General features: G+C 36.5%; 1 pseudogene; it reads left to right on the forward strand.

Annotated features, from left to right (window-relative positions):
* The first annotated feature begins 805 nt into the window (after positions 1-805).
* Positions 806-1,690, forward strand: LOC103673010 (annotated as a pseudogene).
* Positions 1,691-22,930: the final 21,240 nt, after the last annotated feature.

The raw sequence follows: 22,930 nt of genomic DNA on the forward strand, positions 1-22,930 counted from the left end.
TTTAACATACCTTGAATGAAACACGCTTGAAATGGTATTTCTGACACCAGAGGTTTTAAAGAGAATGGTAGGATGGTTCATTTAAACATTCTGCTTTGTTATATGTACTACAGGAGAAAACAACCTAGTGAATTTGGCTTGCCATTACTCTGGTTCTCAATCAAATCAAAGATCACGAGGAAGCCATCCTCTGAATAAACAAAAATATGTGATAGTAGAGAATAGAAGCACTAGCACACAGTAGAAAGGAAGAGCCTTGGACTGGTAGGCCTTGATGCTAGTATTTGTTCTATTCCTCCTTGAGCTGAGACTCCCCAGGTCCCTATTTCATAAACTATAAATTTAGACACATGAGGCAATGGACACATAATTCTGTAATATTGGTTTCCATCTTCTGGAAAGTAATTTGCTAAAAGTAAACAGGCCCCAGCAAGTGTTAGCCTTAGAAAATTAACTCCAGTTAAGAAGAAATCTTATTTTGCTACCTACAAAGATAATTTACATGGCCACTCTTCTAAAAATTATTTGTGTGAGGGGACCTGGATGGCTCAGTCGGTTAAGTATCTGACTCTTGATTTTGACTCAGGTTGTAATTAATCTTGGGGTCATAAGATCGAGCCCAAAGTTGGGCTCCGCCCTGAGTGGGGAGTCTGCTTGATATTCTCTCTCCCCCTCTCCTTCTGCTCCTCCCCCTTGCATTTGCATGCTTTCTCTCTCTCTCAAAAATAAATAAATAGATTGCAGTACATTGAGCTCCACAGAGAGAGCACCAGGGCAAGTGAAAGCCAGATGGGCACTGGGCAACTCTGTGTCTCGCTGAGGAAAAGAATTAAATATGAGCAAAGGAGATCCTAAGAAGCTGAGAGACAAAACGTCATCATATGCATTCTTTGTGCAAACTTGCTGAGAGGAGTACAAGAAGAAGCACCCAGATGGGGCGCCTGGGTAGCGCAGTCGTTAAAGCGTCTGCCTTCGGCTCAGGGCGTGATCCCGGCGTTCCGGGATCGAGTCCCACATCGGGCTCCTCCGCTGGGAGCCTGCTTCTTCCTCTCTCACTCCTCTGCTGTGTTCCCTCTCTCGCTGGCTGTCTCTCTGTCACATAAATAAATAAAATCTTAAAAAAAAAAAAAAGAAGAAGCACCCAGATGCTTCAGTCAACTTCTCAGAGTTTTCTAAGAAGTGCTCAGAAAGGTGGAAGACCATGTCTGCTGAAGAGAAAGGAAAATTTGAAGGCATGGTAAAGGCAGACAAGGCCTGTTGTGAAAGAGAAATGAAAACTTATATCCTACCTAATGGGGGAGGAGGGCTGTTCAAGGATCCCAATGCACCCAAGAGGCCTACTTCAGCCTTTTTCTTGTTTTGTTCCGAGTATCACCCAAAAATCAGAGGAGAACATCCTGGCCTAGCCATTGGTGATGTTGCAAAGAAACTGGGAGAGATGTGGAATAACTCTACTGCAGATGACAAGAAGGCTTATGAAAAGAAGACTGCTAAGCTGAAGGAAACATATGAAAAGAATATTGCTGCATACTGAGCTAAAGGAAAGCCTGATGTGGTAAAAAAGGGAGTTACCAAGGCTGAAAAGAGCAAGAAAAAGAAGGGAAAGGAGGAAGATGAGGAAGATGAAGAGGATAAAGATGAGGAGGAAGATGAAGAAGATGAAGATGAAGAGGATGATGATGATGAATAAGTTGGTTCTAGCACAGTTTTTTTTCTTCTCTATAAAGCATTTAGCCCCCTGTACACATATCACTCCTTTTAAAGAAAAAAAATTGAAATGTAAGGGTGTGTAAGATTTGTTTTTAAACTGTACACTGTCTTCTGTACAGAAAATACAGTGGTATTTTCAATAGCCACTAACCTTGCCTAGTACAATATGGGGGTTGTAAATTGGAATGAAAATTTAAAGCAGGTTCTTTTTGGTGCACAGCACAAATTAGTCATATATGGGGATGGTAGTTTTTCATCTTCAGTTGTCTCTGATGTAGCTTCTATGAAATAATTGTTGTTCTATTAACTGAATGCCACTCTGTAACTGCAAAAAAAAAAAAGTTGCAGCTGTTTTGTTGACCTAAATAAATAAATAAATCTTTAAAAAAATATTTGTATGATTGTGTGTGTTCCTGTGTGGTTGTGCGTGTGTGTGTGCACTACCATGTAATACAGATAAAACTTATATAACAGTATTTCCAACCCAAAAAGCCATGATTATAAATTCATTTGTATAAAATGGATTTACCTAGTATTCGAGAAATATCCACTCTTATTCCCACTTCAGCCACCAACTGGAGCTCCCAGTATAATAATAAAACTTGAGCTTTGAGAGCAACTAGCAACTGGTTTAGCTCAACAAATTCTATCGTGTTATACTATCACTTCCCAATGATGTCACTGTTATGGACAAGGGAAGGGAAAGAAAGAAGGGAGGGTAGAGAGGAAAGAGAGAGAAGAGATTGAAATTCAGAAAATTCTAGAGATTAAAGGACAGCAAATGAATATTGGTCATGATGTTTTTCTAAAGATCATGATATAAGAGGTTGTTTTATCTGGTTTGAAATGGTAACCAATTTAGAGCTGATTAGCATCTTGGTGAGAAGCAGAATGGTAAATACGCACTCACTGACCTGATCAAGGACACCAGAGCTATAGTCCACTGAGCCCTGACATATAAAAGCTTTGTAAATCATCTCCTTTTTCTGAGTTTAAATTTTCTCTTCTCTAATATGAAGAGGGAGAACTAAATGATCTCTGAAAGCCCTTCTATTTCAGACATTCTACAAATGATTTAAGAAAGAGGATACTGTAGGAAGACACTTGTGGATCTTCATGAAGGACTCATCCCTCTGAATTAATACTAAAACGGTGCATCAGATTAGTACTTTGTTAATGCTAGCTCTTTCGATTGTATAATTATACACGTCACACAGTAAATGAGTATGAAATACAAGAACTGGAATCCAAAGTTGCTCTTTCCACCACTGACTCCTCCTGGAAAGATGGACGTATGCTTTGCTTCACTCCAATGTTTCAACTTTTCTGAGGTTTTGTTTTGTTTTGTTTTGTTTTAAAAGATTTATTTATTTGAGAGAGAGAGTGTGTGTGTGTGTGAGTGGAGGGGGGCAGAGGGAGAGGGAGAGAATCCCATGCAGATTCCCCTCTGAGCATGGAGCCCAAAGCAAGGTTTGATACCATGACTCTGATATCATGACCTGAGCCAAAATCAAAAGTCAGACACTTAACCAACTGAGCCACCCAGATGCCCCTTCTGAGGTATTGTTTTTAAGGAATCCTGTGTACTTCAATCTGGTCTTTCACAGTATTATGAAGTAAATACAGATTCTCCCTGATTTCTTTCCTACCCCTTTCTGGATCATTTCTCATCCATATAAGATTTTAATCTCAGTTGTCCCATACAATGTTTTAGCTGATATACTTTGAAATATTCCTCATCTTAGAGGAATATACCGACAGAATTTCATACATTATATAACAGAAGAGGGTAAGGGGAGGGCCCCCCTAAATCACACTACTGTGGCCTATCCTAGGGCTTCTACATCCTAGGTCTCTCTGCCTGATAGTAATAATGATTATTGAAAGCTTGCTAACTCACAAGGTCACCTCAGGCAGTCACTTCAGATCTCCGAGCCTCTGTTTCCTCCTATGATAGTTGAATGAGGTGATTCCTTCCAACTTAAAAAGTCTTGATTGTATGCTTTATTTAAACATAATTTGACATTTTAAAGCCATATGGCAGCAGGAGCTGTATTATAAGTACATAAGTAATGCTTATACATAGGATCCATGAATGGATACATGTATATAAATCCTGAAGGTGTAATTTCTGATGTGTTGCAATCTAGTTAGGATTCAGGAGCCTGTGGATAGTGCTTATATCCCATTACTGCACAGGGAGAGGAAGCAGTCCACTAATCCTTCTCATTGCTTCTCAGTTCAGTTGAACCCTCCAAAGTGCAAGTTATAGGGGCAGATTTATAATCTGAAAGTGAGACACTCAGTACCGAAAGTCTTGGAGGAAAAACCCCCGAAGGCCTGTGATTATTCTTCAGCACATGCTTTCATAAAGTTATTAGATATCCTTTTTAGAAAAGAATGTCTGACAAGGGACACAGCGTGTGGTTCAGCTCCAGCCATGAATTTGATATAAGGTTTTCAGGAAACCACAGCAAAGGGCAATAGGAATCTACTTATCAGCTCTGTAGTTTTCTTATTTCCACACTATGCATCTGATTGATCCCTTGCTTTATATGGAATTGCTTGACAGAATTACAGATGACTTCTAACAGAAAATCATGCTGTTATAGTTAGGTTTTGGACATTGCATTTATTTAGAGATAATGCCTTAAAAATAGCACCACAATAAAGTGTATGTATAAAGGATGGCAAAAAAAAATACAGATAAGAATCCAATACGTTAAATGAAACAATAGCTCTTCTGTGCTGCCTATGTATGACTAATAATTTAAAAACAATTTAGAGAACATCTAGATGAAGAAACTCAAATATATGAAATGGCAATAATAATCATTATTTTTTAAGATTTTATTAATTTATTTGAGAGAGAGAGAGAGAGAGAGAGAGAAAGCACAAGCAGGGGGAGGGGCAGAGGGAGAAGGAGGCTCCCCATTGAGCAGGAAGCCCGACAACATGGGGCTCAATTCCAGGACCCTGAGATCGTGACCTGAGCTGAAGGCAGATGCTTAACCGACTGTGCCACACAGGCTCCCCAGAAATGGTAATAATTAAGTGTAACAACATTCACAAAACTGAAGAGCAAATGACAAAAGAGAAGCGCATGTAGAATATTCCCCAGATTAAGGTGACTCAATGTAGAAACAGTTCTTAGACATCAATAAAATAATGATGAACAGGCTAAAAAAAAAAGTGAGCAAAAGTCAAGAAAGGACAACAAAGAAAATTAAACAGTAAATAAATATAAGGGAAAACATTGGCAGAGTCTGTACCAAAGTTATATTTTTAAAACCAAACTAACTTTTTTCTCATTAGACACTTCCTCCCATCAGCAACAATCCCCTGTCAGACCCCAGACAGCAGTGTTGGACAGACAGCAGATTGATGGCTCTGTCACACCTTCCCACACTCTGCACTAAGAGGAGGCAAAGCAGAGGTCTAAGAAGCAGAGCCTGGGAGGCGGTGAAGTTGCCTCACTGCCTGAACAAAGATGCAGCACCTAAATATTTTTTTTAACCCATCCAATTAACAAAGTATTTTAAGAAATAATATTCTTGGAAATGTACAAAAAAATGGGCATTTTCATCCATGATTCGTGGGAACGTAAGTTAGTAGTCTTTCATATACATATATATATTTGTATATATATACACACACATATAATACATATATATGTATTATTTTTTAAATTCCAGTATAATGTGCCAATGTTCATCAAAAGCTATAGAATTTTGCATTCCCTTATTCCTAATAGAGAGATTTATACTAAGGAAATAATGTATGTGCATCAAGGTGTTGTTTCAAGAATACTTTTTAAAAGAAAGTTCTGCTACCTCAGTTTTATTGATTTTATGTTCTTTTATTTTAAAAAAATATTTAAAATTTAAGGGTAATTGACACACAATATTACTGCATTAGTTTCAGGTGTACACCATAGTGAAGAATACTTTGAAGTTTTATTTATAACAAATAGCAACAGACTAAATATCCAATAATAGAGTACTCATTAAATATTGTACATCCATACCAATAAAAACCCCACTAAACAATCATTAAATATGATGTTGAAGAAGAACATTTAATGATGTGGAAAATGTCCATGACAAATAATTAAGTGAAAATACTCTACTATTGTGAAATATGACCTCTTTTCTTGAAAAAAGAAAATGAACATTACACACACATACACATGCACACACTTAGACAGAGGCTATGTACCTCAAAAAATAATTATGGTTGAAATTGAGTAACAATATTATTGACATTTTTCATTCTTCAATTATGGTTTAATGTTTTCTTTTTTTTTTCACAAGATCATTGATTTATTGTGTGGTGGTTTGTAATCAATAAAAATGGTTTATTGTTCAGTTACAAATAATACAGTGCCAATTTTTATTATAACCTCTAGTTTACATATGTGATGATAAATATGAAAAAAAGCCCAGACTTCCCCAAAGAAGACTTTGTTAGGTTTGAATCTTAGCTCTCCAATATATATACCTTTAGTTAAGTTTACTTAATATTTACCCCAAAGATACAGACGTAGTGAAGAGAAGGGCCATATGCACTCCAATGTTCATAGCAGCATTGTCCACAAGAGCTAAATCATGGATGGAGCCGAGATGCCCTGCAACAGATTACTGGATTAAGAAGGTGTGGTCCATATATACAATGGAATATTACTCAGCTATCAGAAAGAACAAGTTCTCAACATTTGCTGCAACATGGACGGCACTGGAGGAGATAATGCTAAGTGAAATAAGTCAAGCAGAGAAAGACAATTATCATATGGTTTCACTCATCTATGGAACATAAGAAGGAGGAAGATCAAAATCTCTCTCATTATTACACAACCCCTCTACTTGACCTGACAATCAAGCTCTTCAACAACAAAAATAAGAACAAACTACAATCACTGACTCCTAAAACATGGACATTTTGTTTACTTATTTTCATTATGACTGGTTTAATGTTTTCTAAAATGCATATTATTATTGTGAAAAGAAAAATATTTTAAAATCTCAAATATACTTATTAAAGACTGTATAATTTCAACATCACCAATTTTTTTTGTTTTTATTTAAATTCTAGTTAGTTAACATAAAGTGTAATATTGGTTTTAGGAACAAAATTTGGTGATTCATCAACACCAACAACACATAGTGCTCATCATACGAGTGCCCTCCTTATTTCACATCATCCATTTAGCCCAAACCCCCACACCCCCCTGCCAGCAACTCAAAGTTTGTTCTCTATAGTTAAAAATCTCATGGTTTGGGGTGCCTGGGTGGCTCAGTCGTTAAGCATCTGCCTTCGGCTCAGGGCGTGATCCCGGCGTTCTGGGATCGAGCCCCGCATCAGGCTCTTCCGCTGGGAGCCTGCTTCTTCCTCTCCCACTCCCCCTGTCTGTGTTCCCTCTTTTGCTGTCTGTCTCTCTCTGTTAAATGAATAAATAAAATCTTTAAAAAAAAAGTCTCACGGTTTGCCCCTTCTTTTTTTTCACATCCCAAATGTCCATCGGTTTCATTTCCAAAATTCCACATATGAGTAAATTCATATGGTATTTGTCTTTCTCTAACTTATTTTACTTAGCATATTACACTCTAGCTACATCCACATCATTGCAAATGGCAACATTTTACTCTTTTTGATGGCTAAGTACTATTCCATTCTCTTTCTATATACCACATTTTCTTTATCCATTACTCATTCAAAGGAAATTTGAGCTCTTTACATAATATATCAATTGTTGATAATTCTGTTATAATCATAGGGTGCATGGGCCTCTTTGAATCAGTATTTTTGTATCATTTGGGCTAATACCTTGTAGTGCAATTGCCAGATCACAGGGTAGTACTATTTTTCAGTTTTGAGGAATCTCTATACTGTTTTGTAGAGTGGCTGCACCATGTTGCATTCCCACCAACAGGGTAAAAGGGTTCCCCTTTCTCTGTATCCTCATCAACAACTGTTTACTGTGTTGTTAATTTTACCATTCTGACAGCTGTAAGTTGGTATCCCATTGGGGTTTTGATTTGTATTTCCATGATGATGAGTGATGTTGAGCATCTTTTCATGTGTTTGCTGGCCACGTGGATGTCTTCTTTGGAAAAATTTCCATTCATGTCTTCTACTTATTTCTTAATTGGATTATATATTTGTGGATGTTGAAGTTATAGAATTTATAGATTTGTGATACTAACCCTTTATCACATATGTCACTGGCCAATATCTTCTCCTATTCCATAGGTTGACTTTTGGTTATGTTGATTGTTTCCTTCACTGTGAAGAAGTTTTTTTTTATCTCGATGAAGTCCCAATAGTTCATTTTTTGTCTGTTTCCCTTGCCTCTAGAGATGTGTCCAGTATGAAGTTGCTATGGCCAAAGTAAAAGAGGTTGCTGCTTGTGTTCTCCTCTAGAATTTTGATGGTTTCTTGTTTCATATTGAGGTCTTTCATCCATTTTGAATTTATTTTTGTGTATGGTCTAAGAAAGTTTTCCAGTTTCACTCATCTGCATGTGGTGGGCCAGTTTTCCAAAAATGATTTGTTAAAGAGACTGTTTTTTTTTTTTTTCCCGTTGGATATTCTTTCCTGCTTTAGCAACAATTAGTTGACCATATAGTTGTGGGTCAATTTCTGGTTTTTTTATTCTGTTCCATTGATCTATGTATCTGTTTCCGTGCCAGTACTATACTGTCTTGATGACTGCATCTTTATAATATAACTTGAAGTCCAGAATTGTGCTGCTTCCAGCCTTGCTTTTCTTTTCCAAGATAGCTTTGGGTATTTGGGGACTTTAGTGATTCCATACAAATTTTAGGATTGTTTGTTCTAGTTCTAATGCTGGTGGTATTTTAATAAGGATGGCATTAAATGTGTAGATTACTTTGGGTAATGTAGACATTTTAACAATATTCGTTCTTCCAAACCATGGACATGGAATATTTTTCCATTTCTTTGTGTCCACTTCAATTTATTTCATAAGTGTTCTATAGTTTTCAGCGTACAGATCTTTTACCTCTTTGGTTAGGTGTATTCCTAGGTATTTAATGGTTTTTGGTACAATTGTAAATGGGATTGATTCCTTGATTTTTCTTTCTGCTGCTTCATTATTGGTGTACAGAAATGCAACAGATTTTAATACATTGTTTTTTTATCCTGTGACTTTGTTGATTTCATGTATCAGTCCTAGCAATTTTTTGGTGGGGTTTTTCATGTTTTATACATAGACTATCAAGGCATCTGTGAATAGTGAAAATTTGGCTTCTTTGCCAATTTGGGTGCCTTTTATTTCTTTTTGTTGTCTGATTACTGAGGTGTCAGGACTTCTAATAATATGATAAATAACAGTGGTGACAGTGGATGTCTCTGTCTTGTTCCTGACTGTAGAAGAAAAGCTCTCAATTTTTCCCCTTTGAGGATGATATTAGCTATGGGGCTTTCATATATGGCCTTTATGATGTTGAGATATGTTCCTTCTATTCCTTCCTTTTTGAGGGTTTTTATCAAGAAAAGATGCTGTATTTGTTTTAGTAGTATCTTGTTGAGAATTTTTGCATCCAAATTCATCAGGGATATCGGCCTGTAACTCTCCTTTATTGGTGTCTTTGTCTGGATTTGTGATCAAGGTAATACTGGCCTTGTAGAATGAGTTTGGAAGTTTTCCTCTCATTTCTATTCTTTGGAACAGTTTAAGACTAGGTATTAACTCTTCTTTCAATGTTTGGTGGAAATCCCCTGGGAAGCCATCTTGCCCAGGACTTTTGTTTGTTGGGAGATTTTTGATTACTGATTCAATTTCTTTGCTAGTTATGGGTCTGTTCAAATTTTCTATTTCCTCTTGTTTCAGTATTGTTAGTTTGATGTTTCTAGGATTTGTCCATTTCTTCCAGATTGCCCAATTTGTTGGCAGGTAAATTTTCATATTCTCTTAAAATTGTTTATTTATCCATGTTGTTGGTTGTGGTTTCTCATCTTTCATTCTTGATTTTACCTATTTGGGTCCCTTCTTTTTTCTTTTTGATAAGTCTGGCTAGGGATTTATTAGTTTTATTAATTCTTTCTAAGAACCAGCTCCTAGTTTCATTGATTTGTTCTACTGGTTTTTTTTGTTTGTTTGTTTGTTTCTATATAATTTACTTCTGATCTAATCTTTATGATTTCATGTTTTCTGTTGGCTTTAGGCTTTACTTGCTGTTTCCTTACTAGCTTCTTCAGGTGTAAGGTTAGACTGTATATTTGACACTTTTTTTTTGCTTCTTTGCCAATATTGCTTTGTGCTTCCGTCTTTAGACTGCTTTTGATACATCCCAAGGTTTTGGACTGCCATGTTTTCATTTTCCTTTGCTTCAATGTGCTTTTAAAAATTTCTTCTTGAATTTCCTGGTTAACCCATTCATTCTTTAGTAGGATGTCCTTTAACCTCCATGTATTTGTGGTCTTTCCAGTTTTTTTTTTCTTGTAGTTGACTTCAAGTTTCATAGCATTGTGGTCAGAAAAGATGCACGGTATAATCTCCATCTTTTTATACTTGTTGAGACCTGATCTGTGACTCAGTATGTGATCTATTCTGGAGAATGTTCCATGCACATTGTTTTTGTTTTGATTTTCTTCTTAGATGATCTGTTCTTTGCTGTAAGTGGGGTATCAAAGTCCCCTACTATTATTGTGTTTTTATCAATGAGTTTCTTTAGGTTTGTTATTATTTGATTTATATATTTGGGTGCTCCCACATGGGGGGCATAGCCATTTACAATTGTTAGATCTTTTTGGATATACCCCTTTATTATGATATTGTGCCCTTCTTCATCTCTTTTTTTGCAATCTTTGGTTTAAAATCTAGTTTGTCTGATATAAGTATGGCTACTCTGGCTCTCTTTTGACATTCATTAGCATGATAAATTGTTTTCCATCCCCTCAATTTCAATCTTGGGGTGACTTTAGGTCTAAAATATGTTTCTTGTAGTCAGCACATAGATGGGACTTTTTTTTTTTTCCAATAGCAAAAGATATGGATTTAGTGCCATTTTATTATTACCTGTAACGTTCTTATTTCTGGAGATTTTCTCTGTTCTTTCTAGTCTTTGTGTTGCTTTTGCTCTTTCTTTCCCACTCAAGGAACCCCTCTAATATTACTTGCAGGGTTGGTTTAGTGGTCACAAACTCCTTTAATTTTTGTTTGGGAAACTCTATCTCTCTTTCCATTCTGAATGATAGTCTTGCTGGATAAAGTATTCTGGCTGAATATTTTTCCCATTCAGCACATTGAATATATCATGGCACTCTATTCTGGCCTGACACATTTCTGTGGAGAGATCTGCTGCTAACCTGATTTGTCTTCCCTTTAAGCTAGGTTTTCTTTTCCTATGCTGCTTTGAGGAATCTTTCCTTATCTCTGTATTTTGCAAATTTTATTATGATATTTCTTGGTGTTAACTAGTTTTTGTTGATTTTGTTGGGAATTATCTGTACTTCCTGGATTTGGATGTTTGTTTCTTTCCCCAGATTAGGGAAGTTTTCGGTTATAATTTGCTCAAATAAACCTTCTGTCCCTTTTTCCCTCTCTTCTTCTGAGACTCCTATGATACTGTTATTATGCTTTATGGAATCACTGAGTTCCCTAAGTCTACATTCATGATGCAGTATTTTTCTTTCCCTCTTCTTTTCAGCTTCATTATTTTCCATAATTTTATCTTCTATATCACTTACTTTTTCCTCCCCTTCTTCCATCATTGTGGTCATTACATCCAGTCAGTTTTGTATCTTGGTTATAACTTTTTTTTTTTAATTTTAGCTTGACAAGTTTTTAGGACTTTTATCTCTGTAGTAAGGGACTCCCTGGTGTCTTCTAAGCTTTTCTCAAGCCAGCTAGTATCCTTTTGATTGTTGTTTTAAATTCTGGTTCAGGCATATTATTTGTATTTGTTTTGATTAGATCCCTGGCTGTGACCTCTTCTTGTTCTTTCTTTTGGCATTAATTCCTCCATCTTGGCATTGTCTCTAGGTCTCTGACTTCTGTATGTTGGGGAAGACTTTTATGTTTCCTGCTCGTGAGAGTAATGACTATATTAAGAAGAGGTCATACTGCCCAGGGCCTGGTGCTTTGGGAAGTTTTCTGTGCATGCTGTATGTACTTTGCTGTTGTGTTTTGGCTGCTCTTTCTTTCAGGTCAGTCCTCTGTAGTGTTTCTTCTGGCCTGAAGTGGGGAGTGTTTGGGCCTTGTCCAGTGTATGGCAAGTTATAACTAGGTATATTTTGGTCTGCTTATTAAAAGAAGTGAGATCCTATTTCCCCTAGAGCTTAAGCTTTACAGCACTGTATGGTCAGTAGACTTGGTGCATGAGGGGGTTTGTGTTGCTCTTCTAGGGAAGGGGCCCATTGTTGTTCTGATTCTCAGACACACTTGCCCTAGTTCATAAGCACCTGCAAAGTGCAAGGGGGCAAGTCTTGGTGTAAGCAGCTGAAGTCTCCACTGTGGGGTGCTGTGCTGCTCACGGATACCTGTCCATGCTGATGGGCAGGGGCTGGGGGGCGGGTGAGGGGAGAATGGCATCACACAGGTCTTTCATCCTGGGAGAGGGGAGTTTGCACTCACTGCTATTCAGGAATCCCTCACAGAAGAGTAAATATTTTCCCTTTGTTTGTCCTAGGCATTCCTCTGATCCTTGCCTTCATACTGTGTCTAAGCCATATGCCCACCAGGAGGCACAGTACTCATGTGTTTTATTTCAGGCATGCTGGCTGGGTTTCAAAGCTCCAAATTTTAGGGACCCACCATGGCTCAGACCCGTGCTGATCATCTGGGGGAGGGTCTCACCATGTTTTGTCTGGTGTCAGTTTGTCCCAAAGTGTAGTCCTGCGAATGTGCAGGGACTTGGAGTTTCTGGTAAAGTGCAGCAAAAAGTCAGCATCCAGGTTAACTGCCCTCAACAGGTGTCTCTACTAGTATGCTAATGACTGGGACAGTTGAATGGTGCCTGCTTTTTTGTCCCTGAGAGGCTGTGCCACCTCTCCCAAATGCACTCCAAGAAGGGGAACTGTCTCTCCCAGTGCAACCCGGGTATCTCCAGACCATCTGTCTGCTCCTGGTTCTCTGCCCTCCTGCACAGGAGCACCTTTGTACCCACCAGGCTCCATTTGGTTATGGCATGAACTTCTGCAACTTCAGACTTTGAGCTCTGCTGTTTATAAAAGCTTGCAATAATCATCCCCTCTAATTTTCCCCGTCAGTGGTTTTGGGGAAGTGTTTTTCTTGTGCAATGCCCTGTGCTCTGCTCTCTCTCTCTCTTTTGCTTTCATGCTCTCTCTCTTTCTCTTCCTCCTCTTTCCTTGATCAAGGCTCCCTCCCCTCTGCAGCACCAGCAATTCTTTTCTACTCCAAATAACGTCTCTACATTTCTTACTCCACGATGTGGCCTTTTTTCTCCCTTTAATTGTGCAGTATGTTTTCTCGGTCCTCAGAATGATTTCCTCGGTGTTGAGAAGAATTTAATATTTATCTAGCTGTGTTCAAGGGAGGAGGCAAGCATAGGGTCCTCCTACTACTCTGCTATTTTAACTCCTCCCAACATTGTGTATATTTTTATCACGTTAAAAACCACCACATAAAAGATGAAATGAATTAAGTTAAAATACAATCTCTAAAGTTTATTTTAAATGTGTAATAGTATAGAATGGACTTGTAGATATTAACTACAGAAAAATATAAAGAAGAAAATGAAAAACATCTATCCCAGGAACAAGAGATTACCATTGTTAATATTTTAGTATATACACTTTTTATATAGATAGATAAATTTATAGATACATAATGTCTTTATAATTTTTGGTACATGTATATTTATAACCTGCTTTTCTACTTAACAGAATATCATAAACACTTCCCTTAAGTGTATTAAAAAATAATTTTGTTGGACTCAATTATTCCATTACACAAATATACTCCATTTAATCAATCCCCCATTATTGAGCCTCTAAGTTGTTGCCATTNTTTTTAAAAACTATTATGGCAATTATTTGTGATGACCAGCCATATGGATTAGTCTGGGACCGCCTTTCTGATTTTTTTTCTTAGGATAAATTCCTAGGTCTAGAATTATTGCTTTAAAGTAACTAGTAAACTTTGACAAATTACCTTATAGAAAAGTTGTAACAATTAACACTTCTCCTTTAATTGTATGGGACTTGCTGTTTCTGTACCCTTGTAAACCTTGAAGATTACCATGTTTTACTTCCTTTGCCAGGGTAAATCATGAAGTTCAACCATTTTTTTTTCTGTAATTTTCTTTTGTGATATACCCATTCATGTCATTCCTCCTCTGATTTATTGGTACTAACATTATTTTTATTGACTGATAAAAACTTATTTTATATTGAGAATATATATGGGACAGGGCTAATATTAGGGACACTCAGAATAAAATTGGATGACATATGTTAGATACTAAACCGAGGGAGTAGATATCTTGTAGTAAATACCCACTACAACATTTTAAATTTCTGTATTTCTGTTCTATAGTACCTCCACTTTTTCAACTAAGATTAAAGTATTGCATGGTGACAATATGCATTCTTTTTTACCTTATAATGTTTTATATTCTACTTTCTGATTGGGATATTTGTACCTTATCTATATTTGTTTTCCCAGATATTTTTGTGGTTGGCTTCTTATCTAATCCAAAAATGTCATCACCTCTCAATCTTTTGGATAAGGTCAAGTGTAATCCAATAATGCTAGATATAGAAAAGGACATCCAGAGTTCTTCTAAGTACTCTCAGCATCAAAAACCAGAAGGAGCAGGTTGATCCAAATGGGAACATTGAAATGCTCATTGAGTGGAATGCCTATCATAGAACATCAAGGATCCAAAAGAGGAAAATAGGTTTATAAGATGGACTTGAGAGAACCAACTGCTCCAAATTATGGGTTAAGCTTACTATGTAAAGCCATTTCTCTTACCTTTCATGATAATAACCAGTCTACATATTAAGGGACGGTGATGAGTGTGAACTGAACAGAAAGATACATTTGAAATGAAATGTTCATATAAAATTTATGAAAACTGAAACCTTTGAGCTGAGTTGAGACATTGCATTTGTTAATTCCCTGCTGTTCATTTAGAATTAACTTAATAAAAGCTCTTAAGATTTTGCAAGCTAAAAAATTGAGGTTTCATGAAGTTATTCCAGCATTCTCAAGAAAGCTATGACTATTGCAGGGGTTTTGAGTACTGGATTATTTCTCATATGTTTGCAAGTTTCCACTGACTGCCACTATGGGCCTGGAAAAATCTGGTTGTTTCTTTAGGTGAGTATCAGTTCTTTCTACCAGAAAGAATCATTTCAGAATGTGTTTATAGGTAAAGCTCAAATAGGGTAAGCCATCTGAACTGTAATCTAAGTTAAGAGTGTTATTTGTTACTTATCATTTTATAAATAGCAAGGCAACTCTATTTACCTCCCAATCTTAATGACTGAATGATTGATAACATAAAGGTACAAAAAACTCTCATCTGATAAGAACCTTTATTTACTGTAGGAAGAACGAGTGGAGGACCTGTGTAGACTATGGTTGTTAGCAACAACTCAGAGAAGGAAAACAGCTGCACAAAGCAGACCACTGCAAAACTTTATTAGGAGCAGAAGTAAAAACATTTGCTAAGTGAATATGTTTTTAAATAGGTCAATCTGTAGCTAGAACAATTGTGATATTCTGAAAGAACTCAGTCTGAAAAGAAGCCACACTCTATGCTGGAATTGAAAAAAAAATCATTGTGACAGGAAAATGATACATGTGGAAATACTAAATAAAAGATTGCCAGATCCTTTAGTTTCCATTTTGGCCTTTATTAGAAATCCACAGGTTGTATTATTCAATTTGCTGACCAGTAATAAATGTGTAACTTTCTCGTGTTCCACAACTGAATTCATTTCCCACTGGCACTGGGATTGATCAGGATAAGACGGTAGAGACTGGATGAGGCAAATACAGGAGGGAGAGGAAATGCAGTTGACACTTAACATGGGTTTGAACTGCATGGGTCCACTTACACATTTTTTTTCAATAAATACAGTGCAGTACTGTAAATGTATTTTCTCTTCCTTATGATTTCATTAACATTTTCTTTTTTCTGGCTACTTTTTATAAGACTATGGTTTATAATACATACAACATACAAAATATGCACTAATCAACTCTTTGTTATTGATAAGGCTTCCGGTCAGAGTAACAGTGGGCTGTTAATAGTTGAGGTTTAGGGGAGCCAATAGTTATTACCAGCTTTTTGACTGTGCAGGAGGTCAGGACTCCTAACCTCTGCGTTGTTCAGGGTCAACTGTACCTACTAAAGAGGCTTTCAATCCCAACCATTTTTTTAAAAGATTTTATTTATTTATTGAGAAAGAGAGAGAGCTCAGAGGGAGAGGGAGAGGGAGAAGCAGGCTCCCAGCCGAGCAGGGAGCTTGATGTGGGGCTTAACCCCAGGACCCTGGGATCATGACCTGAGCCAAAGGCAGATGCTTAACAGTGAGCCACCCAGGTTCCCCACAACCATTTTTCACTTTAAAATATTTCAGTCAACAAAAAACCATATTTTTAAAGACAATTGATTTTTAGTTTCAAATTTATGCAAAAGTAAATACATAGTTTCCTTCCAAGGACAGCCTTACAGGTAAGTAAAATCTGCAACTATCTAGAGAGCATGATATCAAAGGTGGAAAAATATCCTCTTCCTCTAGGGGTTTCTCAACCTGTTTTCCTGTCTGATCTGAAATTTTTAGGATAAACACTTTTAGGAAATCTTTGACTATGAGTATAAGAGAAATATCTTTAAAGTCAACTTTTTAAAGGAAAGAATTAGAAACCACAGGAATACTGAGCTAATAGTTCATCAATTTCTTCATTTCACAAGCTGAAGAACTAAATCCCAGAGATCCAGAGACCAAAACTGAATTGCCCAAAGTTCTACCAAATGGATGTGTTACCTGTGAGGAAGGATAACATAGGCTATAGAAAGTTCTAGCCACTCTCAAGAACACAATGAAAATCAATAATATAATAGCTCTCACAAGTTTATCTGATTAGCTAGTTTTTACATTAAAGGAGAAAAAAATATTCTTAAAGGACAAAAAGGAGGAAAAACAAAAGAAAGCAAGACAGCCAAGTATTGAGGAGATTGATTAGAATGTAAACTGGGAGACATAAAATGCAGTCTCAGGAGAAGGGTGTAGTGACAAAGGAATAAGATGGAAGACACCAACCAGAGAAAGAGAAGTGAAACAATGATGGTCAGCTTGACAATGTTGTCTAGACTCCTGATTCAAAAAGAGAGGAGTAGGAGCTAAATGTGTAATTATTTTCCTCTAGTAAGAAAAGAATTTTGATGCTAATTTAAAGATGCAGAGAAGACATGAGTAGACATTTTTCCAAAGAAGGCATACAGGATGTACAGATGGTCAACAGACACATGAAAAGATGCTCAACATCACTTATCATCAGGGACATACAAATACAAACAACAATGAGGTATTAGCTCACACCAGTCAGAATGATTACAATCAAAAACACAAGAAACAACAGGTATTGGTAAGGATGTGGAGAAAAGAGAAACTTCTTGCACTGCTGGTGGGAATGCAAACTGGTGCAGCCACTCTGGAAAACAGTATGGACATCCCTCAGAAAGTTAAAAATAGGACTACCCTACAATCCAGCTCACACTAGTAATGTGATTACCCAAAGAATGCAAAAATACTAGTTCAAAAGTATACACACACCCTGATGTTTATGGCAACATTATCCACAATAGCCAAATGATGGAAAGAGCTCAAATGTCCATGGACTGATTAATGGATAAAGAAGATGTGATCTATCTATATCTATCTATCTATCTATCTATCTATCTATCTATCTATCTATCATCTATCTATCTATCTATCATCTATCTGATGGAATATTACTCAGCAAAAAAAAAACACAGATGGAATCTTGTCATTGGCAATGATGTGGATGGAGCTAGAGAGTATTATCTAAGCAAAATAAGTTAGAGAAAGACAAATACTATATGATTTCACTCATATGTGGAATTTAAGAAACAAAACAAATGAGCATAGGGAAAAAAAGAGAGAGAGGCAAACCAAGAAACAGACTCAACTATGGAGAACAAACTGATGATTGCTAGAGGGTAGATGGGTGAGGGGATGGGTTAATTAGGTGATGGGGATTAACAAATGCACTTGTGATGAGCACCAAGTGTTATATGTAAGTGTTGAATCCCTAAACTGTAAACCTGAAACTAATATTACACTGAATGATAGCTAACAGGAATTTAAATAAAAACTTAAAAAAATAAAGATGCAAAGAAAGTCTTAAGGTAATATGTATAGGAGTTGCAGTAATTTCCCTATTTTCAATTCATAGTTCATTCATTCTCTTCCATTAGCCCTTTCTTTTTGACCACCTTCACTAGTTCATGGTTCGATTTTTTACATTTGCATTTTATCTAAAAATATGAAAAACACACAAAAAGAAAAAAACCACAACCTTTTCTCAAGGGTTTTGATGGGGTAAGTTAAGGTTAATGTTTTCAGCATTAACTCTGAATGTCCTTGTTTTTATGAAGTTAAGTCAGACCCTTAATATACAATTTAAATGCAGCTTTGACTGACTAGAAATGTCATTTTTAAATCCCCAGAAGATGTAGATCAAAGGACAGTAAAAATACATCCTATATTTGATTTAATGATGCTTTGAATTAAAGTAAAAGGAACATATGTCAGTCTTTATTCATTGATTATTAAAGTTCAGTTTAAGGCTAACCTGTTATACCTTTACATGAATCCATAGCCTAATATATAATATATAACAGAAATTGCCTATTTATAATAAAAATATCTATATACATTCAAAGACATTCTAGGTTGCAAAGCCTACTTTTGTGTGTTGTGGTTATGGCTTTAACAGTGTTGTTATTCTTGTCTTGGGGAGATCTTTGCTTTCTTCTGTTCACCTCTGGGGATATTTTAACAGGGGCCTATGTTATTTCTCTGTCTAGTAGCAAGTAGAATCTCTCTTTCAGGCTCTAATTTTTTTTTTCCACAATACTATTTATTGAGCTCCCTTAGTTCATCTTTCCCACTCTCACCTCCACTTACACAAAGCCTGGAAGACTATCTTCCCTCTCAGTGTACATAATAGATGGCCATTTATTTTGCCTAATCCAGGAACTTCAGCCTTTATTTTTCAGTCAGCCCTTAAATTCATGACCCTCAACTATAGTCTCAACTCCAGAACCATGTTTCCAAACGCAGGATTCACATCTCCAACTGGATATCCTCGTTCTTTCAACATACATCCTTCTTAAACCTTAATTCCTGACTTTCCTTTCTTCAGTGCAGGCTCTTTCCCAGTCACTCAGGCTTGAACACTTCAGCCACCCCAGACTCCTTTCTCCCCCTAGCCCTTCACAAGAAATAAATTTCCAAGTGTTCTTGATTCTAATTCCTTAATATCCCTTGCATCTGTCCCCTCCTCCCCACATTTTCACTACCAACATTTTGGTAAATACTCTCATTGCTTTGCATCTTGGATTACTGAAGTATCCTCCTAATTGGTCTCTTACCACTTATCCCACTTCACTCCATTGCATGCTATACACACTGTTAGAGAAGACTTACTTAAGCCAACTCTGATCAAGTTACCAACCACCATGCTCAAAAACTTTCAATACCTTTTCATTGCCAGTGTCAAGGAAGAGGACCTTCCTTTGCCCTATGGTCCTTCCAGCTGGACTTAGAATCAAATTGACATGAGACTGGTTAACAGGAGAAAATCAAATTTAATCCACATAGACATGAAATCCCAAAGATAATGAGGCAACATGAAGCTTATATGAGCTAAGGAAAGGGGTAGGGGAGAAAACTCATTTACAAGAAGGTGAAAGGAGATGCTTAGAAAAACAAGATTGTTCTATTATGCAGATGAGTTCCTTCAGTAAAAGGGTTCTATTTTAATACTTTCCTTGTTGTAGGCTGCACTTTTCAATGTAAATTTAGGCAGTTATGGGGAGGCAGAATGCCTTTCTTGCATCTTCTGGGTTTTTATTACTTTTTATCTCAAAATAATCTTTATGCAAAAGTGGCATATTTGGGGGCAGCCTGTCCTGGGCCCCTACATCAGCCCACAAAGTATTATTCACTGACTCTGGCATTTAGGTTTGTCTATGATATGGTACTCAATTTCATCTCCTATGATTCCTTTACATTCAACCTATGCTCCAATGAAACTAGACTGCTGACTTTTTGAAGTCATCCTCTGAGGTCCATCTCAAATTGATTTCTTTCCTGAAACCTTTTGTACCTGCCTATTAAGGACATTCCAATGTGCAAAAATTGTAACTCTAAAAAAGGCAGCATGGAGGAAATGTAGATCAACACTATGAAGTTGATGTAGACTGTACTGAAACTCAATAAGTTATCTCTGAGTGTCACATAGAAAAATACTCTATATGAATAATCATTCAGAGTCAAAGTATAAGAGCAAACAGGTTGGGCTTCATCAGGTATGGTCAATAGTAGGCATTCTACCTGCCCCCCCCCCTTTTTTTAATGTTCATGGTAGATATAAGACAATCTTTTGCTCTTGGTGACTCTAGTCTGGGGCATAATTAATCCTAGAGCCTTTATTAGAGAAATATTAAACCAAGTTGCTATCTCTGGGATGGGTATCTCTGAATTCCTGACTATCCTTTTACCTTTGAACTCCAATTACATTCGGACCTTAAATCTGTTATGGAACATTTTTCTCTAGTTTGCACAATACATCTTTGGTGCATTTGTCTTATTTTTCCCTACTGGGCTATAAGACCTTTGAGAGAAAGGACTATACCTCAGTCATCACAATCTCAGAATTTCTATATAGGAAGGAATTAAGGGGGCAATTTCATCAGAAGGGTGGTAATAGGGGAGGGGCTGTACACTAGGAAGCTACATTTGCATATCATGTATACTATTCTACTTAGACTGTGTATTTGTGGTGGAAGTCACAAAAGAGCACCAAAACTTTCTCAAGCCTCCTTTTGTCACTTAAACTTTATCTTACTTCTTATGTACTTTTACCTACTTTGTAGCAGATATTATCAGTAACTACAACTCTGCATATATATAGACCCGCCCAAATACTGTTATCTCCACTCTATTCCCACAGGAGAACCACTGCCTTTCCTCTCGTCCTCTTCTCCCTTTCTTTCATTTTTTTCTCCTTCTTCCATTCTCTTTTCTTTTGTTCTTTCTTTCCTTTTCTATCAGAAATAAAATGGATTCTTTGTATTTTGGGTAGCAGTGTGGTATAGTGGTTTGGGATCAGACAAAACTGAACTAGTGTCCCAGCGCTGTCAGTAGCCCTGTGCCTTTACACAAATGGCTTGACCCCTCTGCTCAACAGTGTTTTTAACAAAAGCAATGGTAATAATATTTTGCTCTAAAATGTAGAGTGAAGAAGGAGTAATAATTTGCCAAGAAAAAGCACCAAAGTACAAATTGTGCTTATGTTTCCGTTTTGGGTAGTATAGATCCCTTTAACAGTCCTTTGAATTTGTATATGTGGATGATTGGTTACACCAAGAATACATTCAGGATAGGAATAATCTATATGTCTTTGGCAAAGTTTATGTACTTTTGCAATCTCCAAAATATAATTAAAAATTACTTTTTGGGGGCACCTGGGTGGCTCAGTCATTAAGCGTCTGCCTTCAGCTCAGGGTGTGATCCTGGAGTTCTAGGATTGAGCCCCATGTCAGGCTCTTCCACTGGGAGCCTGCTTCTTCCTCTCCCACTCCCCCTGCTTGTGTTCTCTCTCTCGCTGGCTGTCTCTCTCTGTCAAATAAATAAATAAATGAAATCTTTTAAAAAATTACTCTTTGTTCTTGAACAAATTAAGAGCTACTGTACAGTGAAATGGTACAATTGCTCATTTTACTTATGTTAATATTTCCAGAAAAGCTCAACACTATCTGTTTATGATTCCAGTAATGTAGATGGATATTGTTTTGCTATCACTCCATCAACTGTGAAACTACAGAATTTTACCATCCTAAAGGGGCTTATCTCAATAAAAATTTAAGGAAATAATTTTGCTGTCATTTGTACACCCTATTATCATCTACCCCAAATTTGGCACTAGAATAATGTTTTATTTTTATTCATTTGATTTTGGAAAAAATATGAAATTTAGAACAGATTTTCTAGTAAAATGATGATTGGCTATTTTTTTAAGCAGATGTCTACATTTTACCTGCTGCCCAGGGTTAATTTAAGTAGATAGGTACCATGTATAAAAAATGCTATATGATGAAAACACTTTGCTCAGTAAGTATAGATTTCCTTTTTGTGGGCATATTTTTCTTAAATAATAACTAGAAGTCCAGAGACAACAGTCTTCAACGTTGATGTAATTCAGAAGTTTTATCTCCGCTTTTCTATGATTCTCTTATTTCTGCTCTCATCTGGGTGGTATTGGCTACATTCTCAGGTTAATATTGAAATGGCTACAGGAGTTCTAGACTTTATATCCAGTCAAGATAATGTTCAGAAAGAAAGTGGTATATCTACTTGTTGGGTTGTTTTATTTTTCTGTTGGTAAATGAAATCTTATACAAACAGAGAACTTCGCCATCTATTATTGCTTCCACAAAGAGAAAACCTATGATTCACTTTTATATACTGCTTAATATATTTCGAGGTAAATAATTTCTTCTTTATACCTAAGCACTATGTAGATGCCTTTTAAGACTACATTTTCCTCATCTGCCTTTCTGACAAAGTGTCAGTGTCCTTGTAGTAAATTATATTCTCAAAGAAAACATGATCGTGTATGTGTGAGGCTGGGCAATTGATTAAAAATGGGAAGAGAACAATAGAAATTATATGTCTGATGCCATGTAAACAGATGGTTTTCAACATTTATATACTTCTTTTCTTGGCGAAAAGACTACATTCCTCTTGTAGTTTTAGTAACTTCCTTCCATTTATCTAGGCAGCATGCTTTTGTGTAGACCAAAGAGCAGATATAAATGTTACAATCAACATGGTGTCACTTACTGCCAGTGTGACATTGAATAAATTACTTTTACTTTATGAGCTTCAGTTTGTTCATCTTTAAAATTGACATAATAATTTCTAGCTTGTAGTTTTATTAGCATTCACTAAATATTCCTTTCGTTTATCT

This window comes from Ursus maritimus (genome assembly GCF_017311325.1).
Source record: "Ursus maritimus isolate PB19 chromosome X unlocalized genomic scaffold, ASM1731132v1 scaffold_X1, whole genome shotgun sequence".
In the NCBI taxonomy this organism is placed as follows: domain Eukaryota; kingdom Metazoa; phylum Chordata; class Mammalia; order Carnivora; family Ursidae; genus Ursus; species Ursus maritimus.